The 17,500-nt window shown below is 32.5% G+C and overlaps 1 protein-coding gene and 3 non-coding genes across 4 annotated transcripts in view; 3 read left to right on the top strand and 1 right to left on the bottom strand.

The window, feature by feature from the left end:
* Positions 1–17,500, bottom strand: part of LOC137623819 (U-scoloptoxin(19)-Tl1a-like) — a 192,497-nt gene that overhangs the window by 30,032 nt on the left and 144,965 nt on the right. The gene's annotated exons all lie outside the window — the stretch shown is intronic.
* On the top strand, positions 16,424–16,497 carry TRNAN-GUU (transfer RNA asparagine (anticodon GUU)). Its single transcript has one exon. It is a non-coding gene; the product is annotated as a tRNA-Asn (tRNA).
* On the top strand, positions 17,241–17,314 carry TRNAN-GUU (transfer RNA asparagine (anticodon GUU)). Its single transcript has one exon. It is a non-coding gene; the product is annotated as a tRNA-Asn (tRNA).
* On the top strand, positions 17,397–17,470 carry TRNAN-GUU (transfer RNA asparagine (anticodon GUU)). Its single transcript has one exon. It is a non-coding gene; the product is annotated as a tRNA-Asn (tRNA).

The raw sequence follows: 17,500 nt of genomic DNA, 5'->3' as shown, positions 1-17,500 counted from the left end.
TATCAACGTGTACTTGTAATATAATAAAGATTCTTTAGTTAATATCATACAAATACAATTTGCGCAAGCCTATCCATTTTTACAATTTTCAACTTCGACCTCTGTATTGAGATAAAAAAATGTGGATTCTAAGAAGGCTCCCAAACCAGCTATGTGAAATTTGTTAATCTTTCTTTATTCATTAAATATATAATGTATTCATGCTGATTGCCGGGAACATTAAAATAACAACAATAAAATCCAAATTTAATAATGTTTACAACGAAAAAAGCAAATATGACATTAGAAATAAGAATTATAAAAATGCAACCAATCAAGACTTTTCCCGGTAAATCTATTTCATTTCAGGAATGCCATCACACGTACACAATTTACCAGTGGAAAGAATCCAATTACAGAGGATTAGATCATTCTTCGTGGCTGACTCGAGAGAGAGAGAGAGAGAGAGAGAGAGAGAGAGAGAGAGAGAGAGAGAGAGAGAGAGAGAGAATATTTCAAATTAGAAAACTCTGGTACTCGATTCTATGTTCCCTTGTTTTCTTTCCTCCCTGGGCAATTTTTCATTGTTGGAGCTCTTGGGCTTAGGGCATCCTGCTTTTCCAACCAGGATTGTAGCTTAGCTAATAATAATAATAATAATAATAATAATAATAATAATAATAATAATAATAATAATAATAGCTTAGCTAATAATAATAATAATAATAATAGCTTAGCTAATAATAATAATAATAATAATAATAATAATAGTAATGATAGCTTAGCTAATAACAATAATAATAATAATAATAATAGTAATGATAGCTTAGCTAATAACAATAATAATAATAATAATAGTAATGATAGCTTAGCTAATAATAATAATAATAATAATAATAATAATAATAATAATAATTCGGTGCAATTATGAACACGGGAAAAGCCTAAAAGCAGAAAAAGCTAAGTTTGCAATATTCAGAATGTCCGCCTGGGGAAAAGGTGAATAACGTATAAATAATACATAGAAATACAGATAAATTAGTTATCTACTATCAGTGATAAAAGTTGGAAAACAACAGTAAGGTCCGGTGTTATGGCAGTTTCCAATTATACAAAAAAAATCAGATTGAATCCATGAATAGGAAGGCAGTGACCTGTATCTCGTTGACATCAATAAATGAAATTATATCAAATTGCTAGGTGATGAATTTATGGGTGGAGTTCAAGTTCCCCTGAATGGATTGGATTTTCTATCCTAATTCCATAGGATATTTATAACGATATTTCCTATCTTGCAAAAAAGAAAAAAAAGGCTATAAAATGGAAATAATTTCTGATATGCTGTATGTATGTATACACTAATATAAAACATGTTTATCTCAATAACCTTTAATTTCTAATTCCATAGGATATTTATAACGATATTTCATGTTTTGCAAAAAAAAAAAAAAAAAAAAAAAAAAAAAAAAAAAAAAAAAAAAGAAAAAAAAAAAAAAAAAAAAAAAAGGCTTTAGAATAGAAATAATTTCTCATATGCTGTATGTATGTATACATATCAACAAGCTTTACTTTCTGATATATGTATAAACAAATATAAAACGTGTCCGAAATCTTACCTTACAAGGCTTTCGAACAAAACCATAAAAATAAGAACCCTAAAAATAAGTATTGAATTAGTTAGTTAACATTAGAATTAAGTGTGGCACACACAAATTTCTCGTTTTTTAATATGCTATTCGGTTTAAACTGAACTACATCGAAATCTTACAAGGATTTCGAACGAAAGGGAACTCGCATACGAAGTATTAAATTAGTTAAGATTAGAATTAACTGTGCTACTAACAAATTTATATTTTATCCATATAACATAACATGATTTGCAATTCTATAATCCTTAGTCATATATATCCATGTTTGGTATCAAAATGAATAAATTTTCAACCCCTCTCTCTTTAAACATGTTGCACTTTGATATCGCTAATCATATTGCTAATTGCCAGATTAACTATCCCCCCTCCTTCCTCATATAAAAATTACCTTTTAAAACTTCACCTGAATCATAAAATCCCCAAAGAGATTAAGGCAAAGCTGTCTCATAAAAATGACAATTCGTTAAGTATCTCAGATTGTCAGATCTTCCGAGAGAAACACGTGCAACCAGGGTCCGAAGCCAGAATATCTATTTTTGCTTAATCACTGGTATTCTCGACAAACCCAGCCCCCTAATATTTCAAATAAATCTCTACCCTTTTTCAAAACCTTAATCCTTCAACGCGGTTATCCATCGTAAATTTCTACCTGTACTTCAACTAATTGAGGCCACCCACTAGATCAAAATCCTCGGACACCGTTTATGTCTTGTAAATTTTTACCTGACCTTTGACCATCCGAGGTTTGTAATATCCCCTCCAGTCGGACCAGTCCCCTCAAGCAAAGGATTAAATGCATCTGCTTCAACACTTTAGGCTTAACATTTCCACAAAAGCTCCATTTCCCCGGGCTAAATTTCCTGACCCATAATTTTAAAATCGTAAGACCCTCCTTTCTTGGCATTGTCTACCCAATCGTCTGTTCTCATTCCAGACAAAATGCCAACTTCTTTACAATGAACAATGAACACTTCACCCCACAGATAGAAGATGCCAGCCTCCAACCCCCTACCCAAAGTGGGACATCACCTGAGACTGGGAAGGCAGAACGGTTATACCACCACACCTAGAACAGATACAGAAATCGTAACAAGAACCGCTATATCCACATAACCAAAATCTAGCTCAGCCACCTTGAAGAAAGAACCATACGTCTAAACATTTTCAAACTCCATTGTATTAAGTGAGAACCAGTTGAACGGCCGTGAAGACGACTAAATCTATTTCGATTAATTGTAAATTGTGTGTACTTAAGGAACTAAGTCATTCATCCCTAGAACTTCACTTGCTCCTTGTGAAAGTGATTATGTATCTAGGAATGATAGAATCAAGCAAACTAAGGCTCCAGTGCATATTTCTACCCTAACTAAAAAGCTGAAAGCTCTTCAAGTCACCCCCCAGAGGCTCCATCACCTTTATATCAGCGGGTAATCAGATGTTGGTCCTTCGATACCCCTTGTTACTGATCTACTGAAGTTACGAGGACCAAGGGTGTACATGTTAGAAGATATATGGCGATAAACGAGCTGTCGTGTTTAGTGGCCAACTTTTGATAGTGAGGTAAAAAAGTGACCCCCTTTCTATGGGCCCTTAAGTGCCAGTTCTTAAGGATATGGTGCCGAACAATTCTACAACATGTATATATCAAGAACCTTTACTTTTTGATATACGAATAAACAAATATAAAACATTTATATATTAACCTTTACTTACCAGAACATCTCTTCACAAATTGCACTAGTAACGTCCAAATTCAAATATCCAACTTACCTGAAAAAAATCAGAAACACGAAAAGTTAAAACTCACTTCATATTTGAATATCTTTATGTAAAACTTACCTATATTTTTGTTGACAATATTTTAAATATGTTTTGAATATGAATTCGAAACCATTAAGAATCTCCAAATTAAAATCAAATAACCAGAACCAGTGAGTCTTTAATAGGCGTGCTAATTGATAAATCCTAAACCATAATCATAAAGAAAATATATCAATGTTAATGTTCATATAAAACACTATTGTTCAACAAAATGAAATAAAAATTAAACACTATAAATATTGGCAACCTTCAATCAAATAAATAGCAAATTAACAACTGATAAATACCACCAAAACATGTCAAGCCAAATAAAAAATACTCAATCCGAAAAGAAATTCAATAGAATAAAAACCGAAAAAAACGTTTCATGAAAACTATAACAATTCACAAAAAAATTCCGTGATATAAGTAGGTCTTTAAACATGTAATGGTCTACAAATAGCAACGTTCCTGAAATTACATTCCTTTCTTTCTGATTTCTTAAAAATTGCATCAAGCCAGTAAACTCCCAGGTAGTAGGTTGGCCAGGGCACCAGCCACCCGTTGAGATACTACCGCTAGAGAGTTATGGGGTCTTTTGACTGGCCAGACAGTACTACATTGGATCCTCCTCTCTGGTTACGGTTCATTTTCCCTTTGCCTACATACACACTGAATAGTCTGGCATATTCTTTACATATTCTCCTCTATCCTCATACACCTGACAACACAGATTACCAAACAATTCTTCATCACCCAAGGGGTTACTGCACTGTAATTGTTCAGTGCCACTTTCCTCTTGGTAAGGGTAGAAGAGACTCTTTAGCTATGGTAAGCAGCTCTTCTAGGAGAAGGACACTCCAAAATCAAACCACTGTTCTCTAGTCTTGGGTAGTGCCATAGCCTCTGTACCATGGCCTTTCACTGTCTTGGGTTAGAGTTCTCTTGCTTGAGGGTACACTCGAGCACACTCTACTATCTTATTTCTCTTCCTCTTGTTTTGTTAAAGTTTTTATAGTTTATATAGGAGATATTTATTGTTGTTACTCTTCTTAGAATATTTTATTTTCCTTTTTTCCTTTCCGCACTGAGCTATTTTCCCTGTTGGAGCCCCTGGGCTTATAGCATACTGCTTTTCCAACTAGGGTTGTAGTTTAGTAAGTAATAATAATAATAATAATAATAATAATTGAAAATTATACAAAATCATACTAACACTATTGCGTGATACTCTAAAACCAAATACACACTTGATAACTAACAACAATAACAAAAGCATCATCTTTCTCTAAAAAGGGTCAAACAATGACAAAAACATCATCTTTCGCTAAAAAGGGTCAAACAACAGCAAATGACATTATCTTTCTTTAGAAGGATCAAAAAACAGCAAAACAGATTTGTCTAAAAGGGCCAAACAACAGCAAACACTGCATATTTCTCTGAAAAGGGTCAAACAACAGCAAACACAATCTTCCTCTAAAATGGGTCAAACAACAACAAAACCATCCTTCTCTAAAAGGGTAAAAAACAGCAAACACCATCTTTCTCTGAAAAGGGTCAAACAATAGCAAACACAATCTTCCTCTAAAAAGGGTCAAACAACAACAAAACCATCCTTCTCTAAAAGGGTAAAAAACAGCAAACACTGCATCTTTCTCTGAAAAGGGTCAAACAATAGCAAACACTGCATCTTTCTCTGTAAAGGGTCAAACAATAGCAAACAGAACTTTTCTGAAACGTGTCAAACAAAAGTAATCACAGCATCTTTCTCTAGATAGGGTCACACAACAACAAAAACATCTTTTTCTAAAAGGGTCAAACAACACCAAATACATCCTTTTTCTATAAAATGGTCAAACAACAACCAAACCATCATCTTTCTCTGAAAAGGGCCAAACAACAACAAAACCATCTTCTTTCTCTAAAAGGGTCAAAAACAGCAAAATCTTCATCTTTCTTTAAAAAGGGTCAAACAACAGCAAAGACATCTTCTTTCTCTAGAAGGGTCAAACTACAGGAAAAGACATCTTTCTCTAAAAGGGTCAAACAACAGTAAAAGGAACATCTTTCTCTAATAAGGTCAAACAACACCATACATAATTTTTCTCTAATAAGGGTCCAACTACAGCAAAGACATAATCTTTGTCTAAAAGGGTCAAACAACAGCAAACACAGCATCTTTCACTAAAAGGGTCAAACAACAGTAAAAAAAAAAAAAAAAAAAAAAAATCTTTCTCTAAAAGGGTCAAGGAATAGCAAAAACCTCAACATTCTTTATAACGGCCAAACAACAGTAAACAAGGCATTTTTCTCTGAAAAGGGTCAAACAACAGCATACACATCACTCTCTAAAAAGGGTTAAACAACAGAAAACACAGCATATCCCTCTGACAAGGCCAAATAACAGCGAACATAATCTTTCTCTAAAAAGGGTCAAGCAACAACAAAATTATCATCTTTCTCTGAAAAGGGTCAAACAAAAACAAAAGCATCATCTTTCTCTAAAATGGTCAAAAACAGCAAACACAGCATCTTTCCCTGGAAAAGGCAAACAAAGAAAAAACAACCTTTCTCTAAAAACGGTCAAACAACAACAAAATCACTATCTTTCTCTGAAAAGGGTCAAACAAAAAAAGCATCATCTTTCTCCAAAAGGGTCAACACAGCATCTTTCTCTGAAAAGGGTCAAACAAAAGCAATTTTTCTAATAAGTTTTAAAACAACAGCAATCACTGCATCTTTCTCTAGAGAGGGTCACACAACAACAAAAACATCTTTCTCTAAAAGGGTCAAAAGCAGCAAACACATTTTCTTTCTCTAAAAGTTTCAAGCTAGAGCAGGGACATCATCTTTCTCTAAGAGGGTCAAACAACAGCAAACACATTTTCTTTCTCTAAAAGTTTCAAGCTAGAGCAAGGACATCATCTTTCTCTAAAAGGGTCAAACAACAGCAAACACAGCATCTTTCTCTGAAAAGGTTAAACAACAACAAACAATTTTTCTACAAAAAGGGTCAAACAACAACAAAAACTTCATCTTTCTCTGAAAAGGGTCAAACAACAGCAAACACATTTTCTTTCTCTAAAAGTTTCAAGCTAGAGCAAGGACATCATCTTTCTCTAAAAGGGTCAAACAACAGTAAAAGAACCATCATCTTCCTGTAAAAGGGTCAAACACCACCAAAAACATAATTTTTTCTCTAAAAAGGGTAAAAAAAATCCTCTCTCTCTGAAAAAAGTCAAACAACGCCAAAAACATAATTTTTCTCTAAAAGAGTAAAACTACAACAAAGACATTATCTTTCTCTAAAAGGGTCAATCAACAGCATCCTTTTTCTAAAAGGACCAAAGAACAGTAAAAAAAATTCTTTAAAAAGGGTCAACCAACAGCAAATACCTAATTTTTCTCTAAAAGGGTCAAACAGGAAAAACATTATCTTCCTCTAAAAGGGTCAAACAACAGCAAACCCATCATCTTTCACTGAAAAGGGCCAAACAACAGAAGAGAGCATCTTTCTCTGATAAATAAAAACAGCAAACAATTATCTTTCTCTAGAAATGGTCAACCAACAGCAAAAACATCATCTTTCTCTAGAAAGAATCAAGCAACAACAAACATAGCATCTTTCTCTGAAAGGCGTCAAACAACAGCATAAACACTATTTTCTATAAAAGAGTCAAACAACAGCAAAAACAACATCTTTCTCTGAAAAGGGTAAAAAACTGCAAAAACAATCTTTTACTAAAAAGGGCCAAACAACAGAAAAAAAACAATCTTTCTCTAAAAGGGGTTAAAAACAGCAAAAACACCATCTTCCTCTAAAAAGGTTAAACAACAGCAAAAACAGCATCTTTCTCTAAAAAGGGTCCAACAACAGCATAAAAAGCATCTTTCTCTAAATGGATCAAACAACAGCAAATTCTATCTCGCGAAAAAGGGTAAAAAAAAAAATTCACTAAAAGGGTCAAGCAACAGCAGACAAAATCTTACTCTGAAAATGGTCAACCAACAGGAAACAGCATCTTTCGCTAAAAAGAGTAAAAACAAAACAAACAAAATCCCGAACATCCTCTGTATATAAATAGGGTCAGCAAATCATCATACGCTACTTCTGATTTAATTCCCTCGTTAAGGATTAATGGCATTTCCAGAAATTGTTCTAGTTGAAATAACATCAATTCCCTCCTTTATCTGGGCTTGGGACCGCCTAAAATGCAAAGGCAAACTGTTCTATAAATAATACATCTTTTAATTTCCATTACCATGGTATTACAAGATTATCAATACATATGAAAATAAAAAGGGAATCTTTCTTAGCAATATATATATATATATATATATATATATATATATATATATATATATATATATATATATATAATATATATATATATATATATATATATATATATATATATATATATATATATATATATATATATATATATATAGCAAACTTCATATGTGTTTTTGCACATTTTGATTACCAATAAATATCACCATACAATAGAGTGAAGAATAGGTTTAAGGTTAGTCAGGGTACCTGCCACCCGTTGAGATACTACAGATTGAGAGCTATTGGATCTTTTGAATGGCTAGACAGTATTTACCTTGGATCCCTCTCTCTGGTTATCGCTCTTTTTCTTTGCCTACACATACATCGAATAGTTTGAACTATTCTTTATACCTCTATTCTGTCCGCATAAAACTGATAACACTGAGATTACCAAACAATTCATCTTTGCTCGAGGGGTTAACTACTACAATGTAATTATGCAGTGGCTACATTTCACTTGGTAAGGGTAGAAGACACTCTTTAGCTATGATAAGCAGCTCTTCTAGGAGAAGGGCACTTCAAAATTAAACTATTGTTCTATAGTCTTGTGTAGTGTCATAGCCTTAGTACCATGGTCTCGGGCATACTATTCTATCTTGTTTCTCTTCCTTTGTTGTTTTGAAGTTTTTATAGTTTATATAAAAAAAATGCAATTTAATGTGCCTGTCCTTAAAATATTTCATTTTGATTGTTCATTACTTAACTTGTAGTTATTTCCCTGTTTCCTTTCCTCATTGGGCTATTTTTCCTTGTTGGAGCCCTTGAGCTTATACCATGCTGCTTTTCCAACTAGGGCTGTAGCTTACCTTATAATAATAATAATAATAATAATAATAATAATAATAATAATAATAATAATAAGGAAGAAATTAAAGAAAAAAAATAGGCAAAGTTCGTGCTTACAATAAATTTCTATAATAGTGCACGCGATCCGTCAATAATGACAGCTAAATATTTAGATAAGATATGCACACACACGCACCCTCTCTCACCAGGGTACGACTACTCCCTCTCCCCCTTACTAGAAGGACGGGGAGAGTTGAGCGTAACCGAAGGTATATATGCATGTATAATATATATATATATATATATATATATATATATATATATATATATATATATATATATATATATATATATATATATAATGATTTTCATATATAACTAGACACTTTATCTATAATATATTGGGGAAATATGCAAGTAAATGGTACTAATTCTGCTTATTTCATCTAACATCAATGCTGAACGTCCTTGCATTTATTGAAAAAAAGGAGCCTATCGTTCCAATAAGCAATAAACGATATCTCTCTCTCTCTCTCTCTCTCTCTCTCTCTCTCTCTCTCTCTCTCTCTCTCTCTCTCTCTCTCTCTCTCTCTCTCATCCTCGCGATGAATAATTCCTGTTGCAAATAGTGTAATATACAAAAGAATGTACCAAGGATACATATATTTGTTAGGACCAAATGTCGTAAATTTTACATAACATTAATAATTTTCCGACTTGAAATTTGAATAAAAGTATATACACACAAATGCATGCATTATATATATATATATATATATATATATATATATATATATATATATATATATATATATATATATAAATATATATATATATATATATATATATATAAAATATATATATATATAAATATATATATATATAAAATATATATATATATAAAATATATATATATCTATCTATCTATCTATATATATATATATATATATATATATATATATATATATATATATATATATATATATATATTTTACTTTCTGAGTTGGGATCCCTTCACGTGTGGATAAGGTTTGTGTATCGCCATGACCAGCAAAGCTGTGCTTGCCAGGGCCTCCCATACTAGGCTGGTTTGCTGTGAGCGATTAGACTAAAGTGTCAACCAGAACCAATCGGCAGTGGCCAACGTGGTGATGAAATGGCCAAACCCCAGACATGAATAAAGACCTGATGTCTGAGGCCTTTGTCCTGTAGTGGACTAGAAACGGCTGCATTTATTGTTGTTGTTGTTGTTGTTGTTGTTGTTGTTGTTGTTGTTGTTGTGTGTGTGTGTGTGTGTGTGTGTGTGTGTGTGTGTGTAATGGACTAGAAACGGCTGCATTTATTGTTGTTGTGTGTGAGTGTGTGTAGTGAACTAGAAACGGCAGCATTTATTGTTGTTGTGTGTGTATGTGTGTGTGTGTAGTGGACTAGAAACGGCTGCATTTATTCCTGTTGTGTGTATGTGTGTGTGTGTAGTGAACTAGAAACGGCTGCATTTATTGCTGCTGCTGTTGTTGTTGTTGTTGTGTGTGTATGTGTGTAGTGAACTAGAAACGACTGCATTTATTGTTGTTGTGTGTGTGTGTGTGTGTGTGTAGTGGACTAGAAACGGCTGCATTTATTGTTGTTGTTGTTGTGTGTATGTGTGTGTGTAGTGAATTAGAAACGGCTGCATTAATTGTTGTTGTTGTTGTTGTTGTATGTATGTGTGTGTAGTGAATTAGAAACGGCTGCATTTATTGTTGTTGTTGTTGTTTTTGTTCTTGTTGTTGTTGCGTGTAGTGAACTAGAAACGGCTGCATTTATTGTTGTTGTTGTTGTTGTTGTGTGTAGTGAACTAGAAACGGCTGCATTTATTGTTGTTGTTGTTGTTCTTGTTGTTGTTGTGTGTAGTGAACTAGAAACGGCTGCATTTATTGTTGTTGTTGTTGTGTGTAGTGAACTAGAAACGGCTGCATTTATTGCTGCTGTTGTTTTTGTTGTTGTGTGTGTATGTGTGTGTAGTGAACTAGAAACGGCTGCATTTATTGCCGTTGTTGTTTTTGTTGTTGTGTGTGTATGTGTGTGTAGTGAACTAGAAACGGCTGCATTTATTGTTGTTGTTGTTGTTGTGTGCGTATGTGTGTGTGTAGTGAACTAGAAACGGTTGCATTTATTGCTATTGTTGTTGTTGTGTGTGTATGTGTGTGTAGTGAACTAGAAACGGCTGCATTTATTGTTGTTGTTGTTGTTGTGTATGTGTAGTGGACTAGAAACGGTTGCATTAATTGTTTTTGTGTGTATGTATGTGTTGTGTATAATATATATATATATATATATATATATATATATATATATATATATATATATATATATATATATATATATATATATATATATATATATATATATATTGCTTTCTGAGCGGGGATACCTCACTGTGTAAAAAGGTTCGTGTATCGCCATGATCAGCTAAGCTTTACTAGCCTTGGCCTCCCATACTAGGTTGGTTTGCTGTGAGCGATCAGACTAAAGTCTCCACCATCATCAATCAGTAATGACGAGCATGGTGATGAAATGACCAAACCCCACACATGAATAAGGACATGATGTGTGAGGCTTTTGTCCTATAGTGGACTAGAAACGGTTACATATATTGTTGTGTGGATGTGAATATATGTATGTATGTATAAAGATTTTTCACATACACAAAAAGAGATCGGCAGATTCAATAAGGTTAAAAGATCATTTACTTAAAAATGTTTAAATGTATCAGACCATGGCAATCCCAATAAAGAATCTAAGTGCTGCTTATGACATGTCGGGGATGCTTCAACAAGATTACGGAAAACATCGATTTATTCTTGTTGGCCGACTTTTTCCACCAATATAAAATCTCTCTCACATATTCTTCAACATAATTTTCTCAGAATTACTTCACCTACCTCCCCTCTCCCTCTCTCTTTGATTCAGATTGAATAGCAAATCCCCCCCCCTTTCTCTCTCTCTCTCTCTCTTTCTCTCTTGTTCAATGAACACCACTTCACATTTTTGCTCATTGCTAATAATCCCCGGCTGAAGCCTTTTCCTTACCAAAGACAGAGAGGCAAACATTCCAAGTAGTAATGGATTGCCATGAACTTCAATAACAGGAGCTTTCAAAATAATCAACTTTCTGATTCATTGGCTGAGGAAAATAAGTTGTGAAAGAGGAAAGAATTCATCTTCAGTTATCATACACGTTCCTACTGACCGAACATCACGTAATAAATTATACTTGCTTATAAATAAGACACAAAAACTGGTAATTTTGTTTCCTCTTTAGTGCATATTTACATATTTCAAAGCGTAGATTTTTTTGAAAGAAAGGTTGTACATTCCGCATGCTTTATTCACATGTTGGGCCCTTTTATTTTCCATATCATGAGACTTCAATAAAAGTTTTATAATCTTATTCATAAACTTTCATACATTTTTCTTTTAAGAATTACTGTTTACCTTACGTATACCTTGTGTTTACCTCGACTAGTTTTAAGAGTAATAGTGACTAAACTCGAGGTGGTAACAGTCATATGAAAAAAGCCTAACGATTAAATATGAATGACTTGACAAAATATATATTAACTGCAAAAAAATAAAATATACAATTCTTACAAATTTATTACTTAGTGTATGTAAAAAGGTTTAAGCTTTAGTTTTACTTGCAATATTATAATATGGTATTATAATATAGGTAATTTACGTCTCAATCTACACAAGCCTTTCCTCTATATCGGGAGAAATCTGGAAGTACCGTTTTCTATTAAAGAAATACGAATGACACTATGGCCTTCTACACACAGAGCACGGGTGTAAATTATACAGTTGGATTTTATCAAATTGTTTAGTAAAACTTAATTTCATAACAGCAAGTTAAGTTAAACTTTAGGCTACTGAGTAGTTAGACTGAGTATATTGTACATCAAAAATAAAAAAATACGGATTTCTTAAAACCACTTGGTTCAAGCAATTTAAATGTAAAATTTCACTAGGCTCGGGCAGTTATTAACATATCAGTTCCCAAGGACAGTTCATGCACAATCAAAAAGATACCTTCAGAGATCAGATAAGGCATAGAGGAGAAATGTGTCCTCCTCCTCTATCCCAAACTAACCTTTATACCTAGCTGCGAGTATCCATTAAGCTAACTGTCACGTGGTGCATCACTAAACTTCAGACCCAAAATGCTCGTAAGAATCCTTGTAATATAAGAACTTCGTTTCCATAATTTCATAGGGTATTACTAAAACTATTCCTATTCACTTGATAAATACATTTTCACGAGGAACCCCATTATTACTAAGCTATAACTTAATTTCTGAATCGTGGGTCTTTTCAGACAGGTCGCTTCCACTAACTTCCACGTATAAGCACACAGCTTAATACTGAACCTTCTGGATTCTTCGAGATTTTCCAACACCACATAAGATTTTTTATGCATTGTACTAAAGCAGAGTCATTCAAAATCGCTCTCCATTTACGTACTTGATATGTATGTATATATGAGCCTGAGTAATTACATAACTTATAATTATAATAAATATAAATACTGCAATTGCTACTCATATCACTGTAATTACTCTAAGCCTTTGAGACATATTCTTTATAATCCTAATGTCGAGAGATTATTTCCAACAGTTTATATGACATAAGAAGTTTTCAAGATTTTAGGCCTTTCTTTCTTAACGCCATATATTGTGTATATCTTTCCTATTTTATTCCAGCTGTGACCAAGTTGTGGAATTATCTTCCTAATAGGGTAGTTGAATCAGTAGAACTTCAAAAGTTCAAACTTGCAGCAAATATTTTTATGTTGAACAGGCTGACATAAGTCTTTTTATTGTTTATATATGACATATCTGTTTTAATGTTGTTACTGATTTTAGAATTTATTGTTAATTTTTTGTCATCGTTTATTTATTTCCTTATTTCCTTTCCTCACTGGGCTATTTTCCCGGTTGGAGCCCTTTGGCTTATGGCATCTTGTTTTTTCCAAATGGGGTTGTTGCTTGGCAAGTAATAATAATAATAATAATAATAATAATAATAATAATAATAATAATAATAATAATAATAAACGCTCTAAAAAGAGGTCCATAGGTGGACGAAACTGTTGAAAACTACCTGAAGTTATTAATAACTCTTACTACTTATGAATATCACAAACACCATTAATATACATATATACAGTGTATATATATATATATATAATATATATATATATATATATATATATATATATATATAATATATATATATATATAATATATATATATATATATATATATATATATATATATATATATATATATATATATATATATATATATATATATATATATATATATATATATATATATATATATATGTATATATATAATACATACACATATATATATATATATAAAAGAGAGAGAGAACGTAATCTGATTATAAAGATACGGAACCATATCAAAGGACAGCCGATAAGAGAGAGAGAGAGAGAGAGAGAGAGAGAGAGAGAGAGAGAGAGAGAGAGGAAGTGAACATTACCCACATAGCGTGCTTTAACACCAAGCTTGCGAACCTAACAACCCTTTTTAAGTGATAGTTAAGAGGCAGGTCCTTTAACGACCTCGTTCCAAGGAAAGCTGACCTTGCCTAATTAGAAAACAGAGTCATTTGCGATCGTTATTCGGCTCACAAACTGGTTATTCATACCCAGAGCAAAATATGGGTCTTAAAAGGGTAGTTTACATCCATAAAGCGTGATGTTACGTAAGCATAACAATGATATGTAAGGTATATGAACCCTGCGTTTACATTCCTCGTCGTCCAGTCCGGAGACAAACTTTCTCGCCACTAGACTTTTCAAAAGTATATAGTATTTATCGATATCATTTATGTAATAAACAATTTTTTGGTCCTCCAACTGAGACTTCACACATTAGGTTTACAATAGTATAACACAATAGGGTTTCTCTCAAGTATTTTTCTGTCGCAGTTTTATACACAAACAAACGCGCATATATATATATATATATATATATATATATATATATATATATATATATATATATATATATATATATATATATATGTGTGTGTGTGTGTGTGTGTGTGTGTATAAATGCATATATGTATGTATGTGTATACATATGTATATACAGTATGTATGTATGTGTATACATATGTATATACAGTATGTATGTATGTATGTACATATGTATGTAAACAAGTGCATATATGTATACATATGTATATATGTATATATTCATGTATATGCATGCATATATATATATATATATATATATATATATATATATATATATATATATATATATATATATATATATATATATATATATACACACTATATATATATATATATATATATATATATATATATATATATATATATATATATATATATATATATATATATATATATATATATAAAACCAGGTATTCATCAACTGACCGTATCCATGTAATTTAATTAGCTAATAGAAAAAAAAACTTCAGCAGTAATGAAAGCCTTTTAAAGACAAGGAATAGATAAATCTTATGTTAGAACATTTGAATTATCTATATGGGAAGTACAGCAATCCTAAAACTACGTAAAGATAGTGAGAAAATCTCCTAAATTATTCAAAGCCAGCCTAAAGAAATATTTTTTTAAGAATTTAGATTGGGAAAATCAGGGATTAACATAAATGGGGAATACGTCAACAACCTAAGATTTCCAGATTATATAGTTCTATTTAGTTAATCATGGGATTAATTGCAAAAATGATAAACTTGAATAGGGAAAGCAAGAATGTAACACTGGAAAATAATGAGTAAAATTAAGTTGATGCTCAATGAAAATGTAGACAACAAACAACGATTATGGACAAACCTCTATAGAGATTGTTAATGAATATACTTACTTAGGACAGACAAAAAAGTGTCTCCCTAGGACATGACACTGAAATTAAAAGAAAGATAAGCATGTGATGGAGAGCTTTTTGTGAACAAAATGAGTTTATGAGAAGTAAAATGCCACTTTCTCTAACTAGAAAAGTATTTAATCAGATAGTCCTACCAGTATTACCTTATGCATCAGAAACATGGAGCTTACTAAAACTTTAGAACATACGCTAGTTACAACTCAAAGAGCTCTGGAAAGAATAATGATGGGAATAACACTAAGATAGAAAATGAGCAATATGGGAACGAAAGCAAACTTAAGTAGAGGATATTCTAACAATTTGTAAGAAAAAGATATGTCCATGGAAAGGCCTTATCATGAGAATAACAGATAACAGATGGACAAGAATAACATAAGTATGGAAGACGATGGATTGACGAGCTAAGAAAATTTGTGGCTGATATATATATATATATATATATATATATATATATATATATATATATATATATATATATATATATATATATATATATATATATATATATAATAAATCCAATCGTTTGTAGCCCACTGCAGGACATAGTCCTCAGACATATCCTTATCCATGTATGGGGTTTAGCCAGTTTACATCGGTAGCCACTGAAGATTGGTGGTGAGAAACATTAGTCTGATCGCTCACAGCAAACCGACCTAGTATGGGTGGCCCTTACTAGTATAGCTTTGCTGATCATGGCATGACACAAACCCTTTCATCACGTTACGATATCCCCACTAAGAAAGTTTGTATAAATTCTCTTATTTCTAACAGTACTAATGTTAACTTTGAAGCAGGAAGACTTCTTTCAAGACTATAACAAAAGTACACTTGTTTGAGGTCACATAATTACCAAATTTCCTTTATGAGAGAGAGAGAGAGAGAGAGAGAGAGAGAGAGAGAGAGAGTCCACAATACTTCCTTATGCCTCCGTGGCACAATCGGTTAGCGCGTTCGGCTGTTAACCGAAAGGTTGGTGGTTCGAGCCCACCCGGGGGCGCACTCTATTTTAATTGTGTATATATATATATATTATATATATGTATATATATATGTATATATATATATATATTTATATATAAAGTATATATATATATATATATATATATATATATATATATATATATATATATATATATTTATATATAAAGTATATGTATATATATATATATATATATATATATATATATATATATATATATAGAGAGAGAGAGAGAGAGAGAGAGAGAGAGAGAGAGAGAGAGAGAGAGACAGAGAGACAGAGAGAGAGAGAGAGAGAGAGAGAGAGAGAGAGAGAGAGAGTTGGGCATGAATGTAAAGAGAGTTCTATATGAGAAAGTGATTGTACCAACTGTAATGTATGGATCGGAGTTGTGGGGAATGAAAGTGATGGAGAGACAGAAATTGAATGTGTTTGAGATGAAGTGTCTGAGGAGTATGGCTGGTGTATCTCGGGTAGATAGGGTTAGGAACGAAGTGGTGAGGTTGAGAACGGGTGTAAGAAATGAGTTAGCGGCTAGAGTGGATATGAATGTGTTGAGGTGGTTTGGCCATGTTGAGAGAATGGAAAATGGCTGTCTGCTAAAGAAGGTGATGAATGCAAGAGTTGATGGGAGAAGTACAAGAGGAAGGCCAAGGTTTGGGTGGATGGATGGTGTGAAGAAAGCTCTGGGTGATAGGAGGATATATAAAACAAGAAATAATAAGACACTTGAGACGTAATAAAGATGAACTAACTTCTAAGCCTCCGTGGCACAATTGGTTAGCGCGTTCGGCTGTTAACCGAAAGGTTGGTGGTTCGAGCCCACCCGGGGGCGCTCTGTGTTTTATTCTTGAATAATATATAAAACAAGAAATAATAAGACACTTGAGACATGATAAAGATGAACTAACTTCTATGCCTCCGTGGCACAATTGGTTAGCGCGTTCGGCTGTTAACCGAAAGGTTGGTGGTTCGAGCCCACCCGGGGGCGCTCTGTGTTTTATTCTTGAATAATATGTAA

This window comes from Palaemon carinicauda, chromosome 30 (assembly GCF_036898095.1).
Source record: "Palaemon carinicauda isolate YSFRI2023 chromosome 30, ASM3689809v2, whole genome shotgun sequence".
NCBI classification, from domain to species: domain Eukaryota; kingdom Metazoa; phylum Arthropoda; class Malacostraca; order Decapoda; family Palaemonidae; genus Palaemon; species Palaemon carinicauda.
Note: the sequence above shows the minus strand (reverse complement) of the source record. Positions and strands in the feature narration are given on the sequence as shown.